Source organism: Narcine bancroftii, chromosome 6, assembly GCF_036971445.1.
Source record: "Narcine bancroftii isolate sNarBan1 chromosome 6, sNarBan1.hap1, whole genome shotgun sequence".
Classification (NCBI taxonomy): domain Eukaryota; kingdom Metazoa; phylum Chordata; class Chondrichthyes; order Torpediniformes; family Narcinidae; genus Narcine; species Narcine bancroftii.
This window is the reverse complement of record NC_091474.1, coordinates 227,698,120-227,710,841: the sequence shown is the minus strand read 5'-3', so window position 1 is coordinate 227,710,841 and position 12,722 is coordinate 227,698,120. Positions and strand designations below refer to the sequence as shown.

The following is a 12,722-nucleotide window of genomic DNA, read 5'->3' as shown; positions in this document are numbered from 1 at the left end:
CAGAGAGAGAGAGAGAGATAGAGAAGTGAGTGACAGAGCGACAGTGAGTGAGTGAGTATGAGTGAAAGAATGAGAAAGACTGAAAGAGAATGAATGAAAGGAAGAGAAAGAAAGAAAGAAAGTGAGACAGATAGATAAATCGAAAGAAAGAAAAATGGGTGGGTGCTGAAAGCCAAAAGCCTACGGCACCTGGTATTCCCAGGCGCTCTCCCATCCAAGTACCGACCAGGCCTGAGCCTGGTAAGCTTCCGAGATCAGACGAGAGGAGGAGAGAGAGAAGTGAAGCAGAGAGCGACAGAGGGAGAGAGAGAGCGAGTGAAAGACAGAGAGAGACAGAGCAACAGTGAGTGAGAGAGAGAAAAGTAAAGAGAGAGTGTGACAGATAGAAAATAGAGCAAAAGTGAGTGAGACAAGAAAGTAAGAGAGTGTGAAAGTAGATTAAAGAAAGAGATAGAATGCAGGATTACTTAAAGAATGAGAAGGATTAAAAGGGAAAGAATTAATGAAGGAAAAAAAGAAAGAAAGAGTGAGAGTGACAGAGAGAAGAAAGAAAAGAGAGAGAGTATGAGAGATATAAAATAGAGAAAGAGTGAGTGAGAGAAAGAAAGCAAGAGTGCATCAAAGTAGGTTGAGAAATAGAATGAGGCATAATGTGAAAGAATGAGAAGAATTAAAGGAGAATGAATGATGGAATGAAAGGAAGAGAGAAAGAAAGAGAAAAAAGATATAGAGAAAGAGAGAGAGAGAGAAGCAGAATAGAAGAAAAATGGGTTGGTAGTGAGAGGCAAAAGCCTATGGCACCTGGTATTCCCAGGCGCTCTCCCATCCAAGTACCGACCAGGCCTGAGCCTGGTAAGCTTCCGAGATCAGACGAGATCGGGCGTTTTCAGTCTAGTACGGCCGTAGGCAGCAGGTGCCTGCTTCTGACACCCCTTAACCAACTCACCAGCACACACACATATGCCACTGCACACTCAGGAACAATACAACAAATAAGACAAGCAAAACATTTCAATAGAGCCAATCCGAGAGGAGGAGAGAGAGAAGTGAGGCAGAGAGCGACCGAGGGAGAGAGAGAGCGAGTGAAAGACAGAGAGAGACAGAGCAACAGTGAGTGAGAGAGAGAAAAGTAAAGAGAGAGTGTGACAGATAGAAAATAGAGCAAAAGTGAGTGAGACAAGAAAGTAAGAGAGTGTGAAAGTAGATTAAAGAAAGAGATAGAATGATGCAGGATTACTTAAAGAATGAGAAGGATTAAAAGGGAAAGAATTAATGAAGGAATAAAAGAAAGAAAGAGTGAGAGTGACAGAGAGAAGAAAGAAAAGAGAGAGAGTATGAGAGATATAAAATAGAGAAAGAGTGAGTGAGAGAAAGAAAGCAAGAGTGCATCAAAGTAGGTTGAGAAATAGAATGAGGCATAATGTGAAAGAATGAGAAGAATTAAAGGAGAATGAATGATGGAATGAAAGGAAGAGAGAAAGAAAGAGAAAAAAGATATAGAGAAAGAGAGAGAGAGAGAAGCAGAATAGAAGAAAAATGGGTTGGTAGTGAGAGGCAAAAGCCTATGGCACCTGGTATTCCCAGGCGCTCTCCCATCCAAGTACCGACCAGGCCTGAGCCTGGTAAGCTTCCGAGATCAGACGAGATCGGGCGTTTTCAGTCTAGTACGGCCGTAGGCAGCAGGTGCCTGCTTCTGACACCCCTTAACCAACTCACCAGCACACACACATATGCCACTGCACACTCAGGAACAATACAACAAATAAGACAAGCAAAACATTTAAATAGAGCCAATCCGAGAGGAGGAGAGAGAGAAGTGAGGCAGAGAGCGACCGAGGGAGAGAGAAAGCGAGTGAAAGACAGAGAGAGACAGAGCAACAGTGAGTGAGAGAGAGAAAAGTAAAGAGAGAGTGTGACAGATAGAAAATAGAGCAAAAGTGAGTGAGACAAGAAAGTAAGAGAGTGTGAAAGTAGATTAAAGAAAGAGATAGAATGATGCAGGATTACTTAAAGAATGAGAAGGATTAAAAGGGAAAGAATTAATGAAGGAATAAAAGAAAGAAAGAGTGAGAGTGACAGAGAGAGGAAAGAAAAGAGAGAGAGTATGAGAGATATAAAATAGAGAAAGAGTGAGTGAGAGAAAGAAAGCAAGAGTGCATCAAAGTAGGTTGAGAAATAGAATGAGGCATAATGTGAAAGAATGAGAAGAATTAAAGGAGAATGAATGATGGAATGAAAGGAAGAGAGAAAGAAAGAGAAAAAAGATATAGAGAAAGAGAGAGAGAGAGAAGCAGAGTAGAAGAAAAATGGGTTGGTAGTGAGAGGCAAAAGCCTACGGCACCTGGTATTCCCAGGCGGTCTCCCATCCAAGTACTGACCAGGACTGAGCGTGCTTAGCTTCCGAGATCAGACGAGATCGGGCGTTTTCAGGCTAGTATGGCCGTAGGCGGCAGGTGCCTGCTTCTGACACCCCTTAACCAACTCACCAGCACACACACATATGCCACTGCACACTCAGGAACAATACCACAAATAAGACAAGCAAAACATTTCAATATAGACAGTCCTAGAGAGAGAGAAGTGAAGCAGAGAGCGACAGAGGGAGAGAGGGAGCGAGTGAAAAACAGAGAGAGACAGAGCAACAGTGATTGAGAGAGATAAAAGTAAAAAGAGAGAGTGACAGATAGAAAATAGAGAAAAAGTGAGTGAGAGAAGAAAGTAAGAGAGTGTGAAAGTAGATCAAAGCAAGAGATAGAATGATGCAGGATTACTTAAAGAATGAGAAGGATTAAAAGGGAAAGAATTAATGAAGGAATAAAAGAAAGAAAGAGTGAGAGTGACAGAGATTGGAAAGAAAAGAGAGAGAGTATGAGAGATATAAAATAGAGAAAGAGTGAGTGAGAGAAAGAAAGCAAGAGTGCATCAAAGTAGGTTGAGAAATAGAATGAGGCATAATGTGAAAGAATGAGAAGAATTAAAGGAGAATGAATGATGGAATGAAAGGAAGAGAGAAAGAAATAGAAAAAAGATATAGAGAAAGAGAGAGAGAGAGAAGCAGAATAGAAGAAAAATGGGTTGGTAGTGAGAGGCAAAAGCCTACAGCACCTGGTATTCCCAGGCGGTCTCCCATCCAAGTACTGACCAGGCCTGAGCGTGCTTAGCTTCCGAGATCAGACGAGATCGGGCGTTTTCAGGCTAGTATGGCCATCGGCAGCAGGTGTCTGCTTCTGACAACACTTAACCAATTCACCAGCACACACACATGGCCGCTGCACACGCAGGACAAATGAGACAAGCAAAACATTTCAATAGAGCCAATCCAAGAGGAAGAGAAAGAGAAGTGAGGCAGAGAGCGACCGAGAGAGAGAGAGACAGAGAGAGATAGAGAAGTGAGTGACAGAGCGACAGTGAGTGAGTGAGTATGAGTGAAAGAATGACAAAGACTGAAAGAGAATGAATGAAAGGAAGAGAAAGAAAGAAAGAAAGTGAGACAGATAGATAAATCGAAAGAAAGAAAAATGGGTGGGTGCTGAAAGCCAAAAGCCTATGGCACCTGGTATTCCCAGGCGCTCTCCCATCCAAGTACCGACCAGGCCTGAGCCTGGTAAGCTTCCGAGATCAGACGAGATCGGGCGTTTTCAGTCTAGTACGGCCGTACGCAGCAGGTGCCTGCTTCTGACACCCCTTAACCAACTCACCAGCACACACACATATGCCACTGCACACTCAGGAACAATACAACAAATAAGACAAGCAAAACATTTCAATAGAGCCAATCCGAGAGGAGGAGAGAGAGAAGTGAGGCAGAGAGCGACCGAGGGAGAGAGAGAGCGAGTGAAAGACAGAGAGAGACAGAGCAACAGTGAGTGAGAGAGAGAAAAGTAAAGAGAGAGTGTGACAGATAGAAAATAGAGCAAAAGTGAGTGAGACAAGAAAGTAAGAGAGTGTGAAAGTAGATTAAAGAAAGAGATAGAATGATGCAGGATTACTTAAAGAATGAGAAGGATTAAAAGGGAAAGAATTAATGAAGGAATAAAAGAAAGAAAGAGTGAGAGTGACAGAGAGAGGAAAGAAAAGAGAGAGTGTATGAGAGATATAAAATAGAGAAAGAGTGAGTGAGAGAAAGAAAGCAAGAGTGCATCAAAGTAGGTTGAGAAATAGAATGAGGCATAATGTGAAAGAATGAGAAGAATTAAAGGAGAATGAATGATGGAATGAAAGGAAGAGAGAAAGAAAGAGTAAAAAGATATAGAGAAAGAGAGAGAGAGAGAAGCAGAATAGAAGAAAAATGGGTTGGTAGTGAGAGGCAAAAGCCTACGGCACCTGGTATTCCGAGGCGGTCTCCCATCCAAGTACTGACCAGGCCTGAGCGTGCTTAGCTTCCGAGATCAGACGAGATCGGGCGTTTTCAGGCTAGTATGGCCGTAGGCGGCAGGCGTCTACTTCTGACAACACTGAACCAATTCACCAGCACACACACATGTGCCGCTGCACACGCAGGACAAATAAGACAAGCAAAACATTTCAATAGAGCCAATCCAAGAGGAAGAGAAAGAGAAGTGAGGCAGAGAGCGACCGAGAGAGCGAGAGAGAGAGAGACAGAGAGAGATAGAGAAGTGAGTGACAGAGCGACAGTGAGTGAGTGAGTATGAGTGAAAGAATGACAAAGACTGAAAGAGAATGAATGAAAGGAAGAGAAAGAAAGAAAGAAAGTGAGACAGATAGATAAATCGAAAGAAAGAAAAATGGGTGGGTGCTGAAAGCCAAAAGCCTACAGCACATGGTATTCCCAGGCGCTCTCCCATCCAAGTACTGACCAGGCCTGAGCCTGGTAAGCTTCCGAGATCAGACGAGATCGGGCGTTTTCAGGCTAGTATGGCCGTAGGCGGCAGGTGTCTGCTTCTGACAACACTTAACCAATTCACCAGCACACACACATGTGCCGCTGCACACGCAGGACAAATAAGACAAGCAAAACATTTCAATAGATCCAATCCAAGAGGAAGAGAAAGAGAAGTGAGGCAGAGAGCGACCGAGGGAGCGAGAGAGAGAGACAGAGAGAGAGAGAGAGATAGAGAAGTGAGTGACAGAGCGACAGTGAGTGAGTGAGTATGAGTGAAAGAATGAGAAAGACTGAAAGAGAATGAATGAAAGGAAGAGAAAGAAAGAAAGAAAGTGAGACAGATAGATAAATCGAAAGAAAGAAAAATGGGTGGGTGCCGAAAGCCAAAAGCCTACGGCACCTGGTATTCCCAGGCGCTCTCCCATCCAAGTACCGACCAGGCCTGAGCCTGGTAAGCTTCCGAGATCAGACGAGAGGAGGAGAGAGAGAAGTGAAGCAGAGAGCGACAGAGGGAGAGAGAGAGCGAGTGAAAAACAGAGAGAGACAGAGCAACAGTGAGTGAGAGAGAGAAAAGTAAAGAGAGAGTGTGACAGATAGAAAATAGAGAAAAAGTGAGTGAGAGAAGAAAGTAAGAGAGTGTGAAAGTAGATCAAAGAAAGAGATAGAATGATGCAGGATTACTTAAAGAATGAGAAGGATTAAAAGGGAAAGAATTAATGAAGGAATAAAAGAAAGAAAGAGTGAGAGTGACAGAGAGAGGAAAGAAAAGAGAGAGAGTATGAGAGATATAAAATAGAGAAAGAGTAGGTGAGAGAAAGAAAGCAAGAGTGCATCAAAGTAGGTTGAGAAATAGAATGAGGCATAATGTGAAAGAATGAGAAGAATTAAAGGAGAATGAATGATGGAATGAAAGGAAGAGAGAAAGAAAGAGAAAAAAGAGATAGAGAAAGAGAGAGAGAGAGAAGCAGAATAGAAGAAAAATGGGTTGGTAGTGAGAGGCAAAAGCCTACGGCACCTGGTATTCCGAGGCGGTCTCCCATCCAAGTACTGACCAGGCCTGAGCGTGCTTAGCTTCCGAGATCAGACGAGATCGGGCGTTTTCAGGCTAGTATGGCCATAGGCGGCAGGTGTCTGCTTCTGACAACACTTAACCAATTCACCAGCACACACACATGTGCCGCTGCACACGCAGGACAAATAAGACAAGCAAAACATTTCAATAGAGCCAATCCAAGAGGAAGAGAAAGAGAAGTGAGGCAGAGAGCGACCGAGAGAGCGAGAGAGAGAGAGACAGAGAGAGATAGAGAAGTGAGTGACAGAGCGACAGTGAGTGAGTGAGTATGAGTGAAAGAATGACAAAGACAGAAAGAGAATGAATGAAAGGAAGAGAAAGAAAGAAAGAAAGTGAGACAGATAGATAAATCGAAAGAAAGAAAAATGGGTGGGTGCTGAAAGCCAAAAGCCTACAGCACATGGTATTCCCAGGCGCTCTCCCATCCAAGTACTGACCAGGCCTGAGCCTGGTAAGCTTCCGAGATCAGACGAGATCGGGCGTTTTCAGGCTAGTATGGCCGTAGGCGGCAGGTGTCTGCTTCTGACAACACTTAACCAATTCACCAGCACACACACATGTGCCGCTGCACACGCAGGACAAATAAGACAAGCAAAACATTTCAATAGATCCAATCCAAGAGGAAGAGAAAGAGAAGTGAGGCAGAGAGCGACCGAGGGAGCGAGAGAGAGAGACAGAGAGAGAGAGAGAGATAGAGAAGTGAGTGACAGAGCGACAGTGAGTGAGTGAGTATGAGTGAAAGAATGAGAAAGACTGAAAGAGAATGAATGAAAGGAAGAGAAAGAAAGAAAGAAAGTGAGACAGATAGATAAATCGAAAGAAAGAAAAATGGGTGGGTGCTGAAAGCCAAAAGCCTACGGCACCTGGTATTCCCAGGCGCTCTCCCATCCAAGTACCGACCAGGCCTGAGCCTGGTAAGCTTCCGAGATCAGACGAGAGGAGGAGAGAGAGAAGTGAAGCAGAGAGCGACAGAGGGAGAGAGAGAGCGAGTGAAAAACAGAGAGAGACAGAGCAACAGTGAGTGAGAGGGAGAAAAGTAAAGAGAGAGTGTGACAGATAGAAAATAGAGAAAAAGTGAGTGAGAGAAGAAAGTAAGAGAGTGTGAAAGTAGATCAAAGAAAGAGATAGAATGATGCAGGATTACTTAAAGAATGAGAAGGATTAAAAGGGAAAGAATTAATGAAGGAATAAAAGAAAGAAAGAGTGAGAGTGACAGAGAGAGGAAAGAAAAGAGAGAGAGTATGAGAGATATAAAATAGAGAAAGAGTGAGTGAGAGAAAGAAAGCAAGAGTGCATCAAAGTAGGTTGAGAAATAGAATGAGGCATAATGTGAAAGAATGAGAAGAATTAAAGGAGAATGAATGATGGAATGAAAGGAAGAGAGAAAGAAAGAGAAAAAAGAGATAGAGAAAGAGAGAGAGAGAGAAGCAGAATAGAAGAAAAATGGGTTGGTAGTGAGAGGCAAAAGCCTATGGCACCTGGTATTCCCAGGCGCTCTCCCATCCAAGTACCGACCAGGCCTGAGCCTGGTAAGCTTCCGAGATCAGACGAGATCGGGCGTTTTCAGTCTAGTACGGCCGAAGGCAGCAGGTGCCTGCTTCTGACACCCCTTAACCAACTCACCAGCACACACACATATGCCACTGCACACTCAGGAACAATACAACAAATAAGACAAGCAAAACATTTCAATAGAGCCAATCCGAGAGGAGGAGAGAGAGAAGTGAGGCAGAGAGCGACCGAGGGAGAGAGAAAGCGAGTGAAAGACAGAGAGAGACAGAGCAACAGTGAGTGAGAGAGAGAAAAGTAAAGAGAGAGTGTGACAGATAGAAAATAGAGCAAAAGTGAGTGAGACAAGAAAGTAAGAGAGTGTGAAAGTAGATTAAAGAAAGAGATAGAATGATGCAGGATTACTTAAAGAATGAGAAGGATTAAAAGGGAAAGAATTAATGAAGGAATAAAAGAAAGAAAGAGTGAGAGTGACAGAGAGAGGAAAGAAAAGAGAGAGAGTATGAGAGATATAAAATAGAGAAAGAGTGAGTGAGAGAAAGAAAGCAAGAGTGCATCAAAGTAGGTTGAGAAATAGAATGAGGCATAATGTGAAAGAATGAGAAGAATTAAAGGAGAATGAATGATGGAATGAAAGGAAGAGAGAAAGAAAGAGAAAAAAGATATAGAGAAAGAGAGAGAGAGAGAAGCAGAGTAGAAGAAAAATGGGTTGGTAGTGAGAGGCAAAAGCCTACGGCACCTGGTATTCCCAGGCGGTCTCCCATCCAAGTACTGACCAGGACTGAGCGTGCTTAGCTTCCGAGATCAGACGAGATCGGGCGTTTTCAGGCTAGTATGGCCGTAGGCGGCAGGTGCCTGCTTCTGACACCCCTTAACCAACTCACCAGCACACACACATATGCCACTGCACACTCAGGAACAATACCACAAATAAGACAAGCAAAACATTTCAATATAGACAGTCCTAGAGAGAGAGAAGTGAAGCAGAGAGCGACAGAGGGAGAGAGGGAGCGAGTGAAAAACAGAGAGAGACAGAGCAACAGTGATTGAGAGAGATAAAAGTAAAAAGAGAGAGTGACAGATAGAAAATAGAGAAAAAGTGAGTGAGAGAAGAAAGTAAGAGAGTGTGAAAGTAGATCAAAGCAAGAGATAGAATGATGCAGGATTACTTAAAGAATGAGAAGGATTAAAAGGGAAAGAATTAATGAAGGAATAAAAGAAAGAAAGAGTGAGAGTGACAGAGATTGGAAAGAAAAGAGAGAGAGTATGAGAGATATAAAATAGAGAAAGAGTGAGTGAGAGAAAGAAAGCAAGAGTGCATCAAAGTAGGTTGAGAAATAGAATGAGGCATAATGTGAAAGAATGAGAAGAATTAAAGGAGAATGAATGATGGAATGAAAGGAAGAGAGAAAGAAATAGAAAAAAGATATAGAGAAAGAGAGAGAGAGAGAAGCAGAATAGAAGAAAAATGGGTTGGTAGTGAGAGGCAAAAGCCTACAGCACCTGGTATTCCCAGGCGCTCTCCCATCCAAGTACTGACCAGGCCTGAGCCTGGTAAGCTTCCGAGATCAGACGAGATCGGGCGTTTTCAGGCTAGTATGGCCATCGGCAGCAGGTGTCTGCTTCTGACAACACTTAACCAATTCACCAGCACACACACATGGCCGCTGCACACGCAGGACAAATGAGACAAGCAAAACATTTCAATAGAGCCAATCCAAGAGGAAGAGAAAGAGAAGTGAGGCAGAGAGCGACCGAGAGAGAGAGAGACAGAGAGAGATAGAGAAGTGAGTGACAGAGCGACAGTGAGTGAGTGAGTATGAGTGAAAGAATGACAAAGACTGAAAGAGAATGAATGAAAGGAAGAGAAAGAAAGAAAGAAAGTGAGACAGATAGATAAATCGAAAGAAAGAAAAATGGGTGGGTGCTGAAAGCCAAAAGCCTATGGCACCTGGTATTCCCAGGCGCTCTCCCATCCAAGTACCGACCAGGCCTGAGCCTGGTAAGCTTCCGAGATCAGACGAGATCGGGCGTTTTCAGTCTAGTACGGCCGTACGCAGCAGGTGCCTGCTTCTGACACCCCTTAACCAACTCACCAGCACACACACATATGCCACTGCACACTCAGGAACAATACAACAAATAAGACAAGCAAAACATTTCAATAGAGCCAATCCGAGAGGAGGAGAGAGAGAAGTGAGGCAGAGAGCGACCGAGGGAGAGAGAGAGCGAGTGAAAGACAGAGAGAGACAGAGCAACAGTGAGTGAGAGAGAGAAAAGTAAAGAGAGAGTGTGACAGATAGAAAATAGAGCAAAAGTGAGTGAGACAAGAAAGTAAGAGAGTGTGAAAGTAGATTAAAGAAAGAGATAGAATGATGCAGGATTACTTAAAGAATGAGAAGGATTAAAAGGGAAAGAATTAATGAAGGAATAAAAGAAAGAAAGAGTGAGAGTGACAGAGAGAGGAAAGAAAAGAGAGAGTGTATGAGAGATATAAAATAGAGAAAGAGTGAGTGAGAGAAAGAAAGCAAGAGTGCATCAAAGTAGGTTGAGAAATAGAATGAGGCATAATGTGAAAGAATGAGAAGAATTAAAGGAGAATGAATGATGGAATGAAAGGAAGAGAGAAAGAAAGAGTAAAAAGATATAGAGAAAGAGAGAGAGAGAGAAGCAGAATAGAAGAAAAATGGGTTGGTAGTGAGAGGCAAAAGCCTACGGCACCTGGTATTCCGAGGCGGTCTCCCATCCAAGTACTGACCAGGCCTGAGCGTGCTTAGCTTCCGAGATCAGACGAGATCGGGCGTTTTCAGGCTAGTATGGCCGTAGGCGGCAGGCGTCTACTTCTGACAACACTGAACCAATTCACCAGCACACACACATGTGCCGCTGCACACGCAGGACAAATAAGACAAGCAAAACATTTCAATAGAGCCAATCCAAGAGGAAGAGAAAGAGAAGTGAGGCAGAGAGCGACCGAGAGAGCGAGAGAGAGAGAGACAGAGAGAGATAGAGAAGTGAGTGACAGAGCGACAGTGAGTGAGTGAGTATGAGTGAAAGAATGACAAAGACTGAAAGAGAATGAATGAAAGGAAGAGAAAGAAAGAAAGAAAGTGAGACAGATAGATAAATCGAAAGAAAGAAAAATGGGTGGGTGCTGAAAGCCAAAAGCCTACAGCACATGGTATTCCCAGGCGCTCTCCCATCCAAGTACTGACCAGGCCTGAGCCTGGTAAGCTTCCGAGATCAGACGAGATCGGGCGTTTTCAGGCTAGTATGGCCGTAGGCGGCAGGTGTCTGCTTCTGACAACACTTAACCAATTCACCAGCACACACACATGTGCCGCTGCACACGCAGGACAAATAAGACAAGCAAAACATTTCAATAGATCCAATCCAAGAGGAAGAGAAAGAGAAGTGAGGCAGAGAGCGACCGAGGGAGCGAGAGAGAGAGACAGAGAGAGAGAGAGAGATAGAGAAGTGAGTGACAGAGCGACAGTGAGTGAGTGAGTATGAGTGAAAGAATGAGAAAGACTGAAAGAGAATGAATGAAAGGAAGAGAAAGAAAGAAAGAAAGTGAGACAGATAGATAAATCGAAAGAAAGAAAAATGGGTGGGTGCCGAAAGCCAAAAGCCTACGGCACCTGGTATTCCCAGGCGCTCTCCCATCCAAGTACCGACCAGGCCTGAGCCTGGTAAGCTTCCGAGATCAGACGAGAGGAGGAGAGAGAGAAGTGAAGCAGAGAGCGACAGAGGGAGAGAGAGAGCGAGTGAAAAACAGAGAGAGACAGAGCAACAGTGAGTGAGAGAGAGAAAAGTAAAGAGAGAGTGTGACAGATAGAAAATAGAGAAAAAGTGAGTGAGAGAAGAAAGTAAGAGAGTGTGAAAGTAGATCAAAGAAAGAGATAGAATGATGCAGGATTACTTAAAGAATGAGAAGGATTAAAAGGGAAAGAATTAATGAAGGAATAAAAGAAAGAAAGAGTGAGAGTGACAGAGAGAGGAAAGAAAAGAGAGAGAGTATGAGAGATATAAAATAGAGAAAGAGTAGGTGAGAGAAAGAAAGCAAGAGTGCATCAAAGTAGGTTGAGAAATAGAATGAGGCATAATGTGAAAGAATGAGAAGAATTAAAGGAGAATGAATGATGGAATGAAAGGAAGAGAGAAAGAAAGAGAAAAAAGAGATAGAGAAAGAGAGAGAGAGAGAAGCAGAATAGAAGAAAAATGGGTTGGTAGTGAGAGGCAAAAGCCTACGGCACCTGGTATTCCGAGGCGGTCTCCCATCCAAGTACTGACCAGGCCTGAGCGTGCTTAGCTTCCGAGATCAGACGAGATCGGGCGTTTTCAGGCTAGTATGGCCGTAGGCGGCAGGTGTCTGCTTCTGACAACACTTAACCAATTCACCAGCACACACACATGTGCCGCTGCACACGCAGGACAAATAAGACAAGCAAAACATTTCAATAGAGCCAATCCAAGAGGAAGAGAAAGAGAAGTGAGGCAGAGAGCGACCGAGAGAGCGAGAGAGAGAGAGACAGAGAGAGATAGAGAAGTGAGTGACAGAGCGACAGTGAGTGAGTGAGTATGAGTGAAAGAATGACAAAGACAGAAAGAGAATGAATGAAAGGAAGAGAAAGAAAGAAAGAAAGTGAGACAGATAGATAAATCGAAAGAAAGAAAAATGGGTGGGTGCTGAAAGCCAAAAGCCTACAGCACATGGTATTCCCAGGCGCTCTCCCATCCAAGTACTGACCAGGCCTGAGCCTGGTAAGCTTCCGAGATCAGACGAGATCGGGCGTTTTCAGGCTAGTATGGCCGTAGGCGGCAGGTGTCTGCTTCTGACAACACTTAACCAATTCACCAGCACACACACATGTGCCGCTGCACACGCAGGACAAATAAGACAAGCAAAACATTTCAATAGATCCAATCCAAGAGGAAGAGAAAGAGAAGTGAGGCAGAGAGCGACCGAGGGAGCGAGAGAGAGAGACAGAGAGAGAGAGAGAGATAGAGAAGTGAGTGACAGAGCGACAGTGAGTGAGTGAGTATGAGTGAAAGAATGAGAAAGACTGAAAGAGAATGAATGAAAGGAAGAGAAAGAAAGAAAGAAAGTGAGACAGATAGATAAATCGAAAGAAAGAAAAATGGGTGGGTGCTGAAAGCCAAAAGCCTACGGCACCTGGTATTCCCAGGCGCTCTCCCATCCAAGTACCGACCAGGCCTGAGCCTGGTAAGCTTCCGAGATCAGACGAGAGGAGGAGAGAGAGAAGTGAAGCAGAGAGCGACAGAGGGAGAGAGAGA

At 43.9% G+C, this 12,722-nt stretch overlaps 7 non-coding genes and 10 pseudogenes across 7 annotated transcripts; all 17 read right to left on the bottom strand.

Moving 5' to 3' along the window:
• Positions 1–789: 789 nt before the first annotated feature.
• On the bottom strand, positions 790–908 carry LOC138738261 (5S ribosomal RNA; annotated as a pseudogene).
• Positions 909–1,559: 651 nt separating this feature from the next.
• Positions 1,560–1,678, bottom strand: LOC138738259 (5S ribosomal RNA; annotated as a pseudogene).
• A 651-nt stretch (positions 1,679–2,329) lies between these two features.
• On the bottom strand, positions 2,330–2,448 carry LOC138737974 (5S ribosomal RNA). The gene has a single exon (XR_011341403.1). It is a non-coding gene; the product is annotated as a 5S ribosomal RNA (ribosomal RNA).
• Positions 2,449–3,093: 645 nt separating this feature from the next.
• On the bottom strand, positions 3,094–3,212 carry LOC138737985 (5S ribosomal RNA). Its single transcript, XR_011341414.1, has one exon. It is a non-coding gene; the product is annotated as a 5S ribosomal RNA (ribosomal RNA).
• Positions 3,213–3,541: 329 nt separating this feature from the next.
• LOC138738273 (5S ribosomal RNA) lies at positions 3,542–3,660 on the bottom strand (annotated as a pseudogene).
• A 651-nt stretch (positions 3,661–4,311) lies between these two features.
• On the bottom strand, positions 4,312–4,430 carry LOC138737898 (5S ribosomal RNA). Its single transcript, XR_011341327.1, has one exon. It is a non-coding gene; the product is annotated as a 5S ribosomal RNA (ribosomal RNA).
• Positions 4,431–4,768: 338 nt separating this feature from the next.
• Positions 4,769–4,887, bottom strand: LOC138738132 (5S ribosomal RNA; annotated as a pseudogene).
• A 959-nt stretch (positions 4,888–5,846) lies between these two features.
• Positions 5,847–5,965, bottom strand: LOC138737980 (5S ribosomal RNA). The gene has a single exon (XR_011341409.1). It is a non-coding gene; the product is annotated as a 5S ribosomal RNA (ribosomal RNA).
• A 338-nt stretch (positions 5,966–6,303) lies between these two features.
• LOC138738131 (5S ribosomal RNA) lies at positions 6,304–6,422 on the bottom strand (annotated as a pseudogene).
• Positions 6,423–7,381: 959 nt separating this feature from the next.
• LOC138738268 (5S ribosomal RNA) lies at positions 7,382–7,500 on the bottom strand (annotated as a pseudogene).
• Positions 7,501–8,151: 651 nt separating this feature from the next.
• On the bottom strand, positions 8,152–8,270 carry LOC138737972 (5S ribosomal RNA). Its single transcript, XR_011341401.1, has one exon. It is a non-coding gene; the product is annotated as a 5S ribosomal RNA (ribosomal RNA).
• Positions 8,271–8,915: 645 nt separating this feature from the next.
• LOC138738049 (5S ribosomal RNA) lies at positions 8,916–9,034 on the bottom strand (annotated as a pseudogene).
• Positions 9,035–9,363: 329 nt separating this feature from the next.
• Positions 9,364–9,482, bottom strand: LOC138738272 (5S ribosomal RNA; annotated as a pseudogene).
• Positions 9,483–10,133: 651 nt separating this feature from the next.
• LOC138737897 (5S ribosomal RNA) lies at positions 10,134–10,252 on the bottom strand. Its single transcript, XR_011341326.1, has one exon. It is a non-coding gene; the product is annotated as a 5S ribosomal RNA (ribosomal RNA).
• A 338-nt stretch (positions 10,253–10,590) lies between these two features.
• Positions 10,591–10,709, bottom strand: LOC138738130 (5S ribosomal RNA; annotated as a pseudogene).
• A 959-nt stretch (positions 10,710–11,668) lies between these two features.
• LOC138737896 (5S ribosomal RNA) lies at positions 11,669–11,787 on the bottom strand. Its single transcript, XR_011341325.1, has one exon. It is a non-coding gene; the product is annotated as a 5S ribosomal RNA (ribosomal RNA).
• A 338-nt stretch (positions 11,788–12,125) lies between these two features.
• Positions 12,126–12,244, bottom strand: LOC138738129 (5S ribosomal RNA; annotated as a pseudogene).
• Between the last annotated feature and the right edge of the window lie 478 nt (positions 12,245–12,722).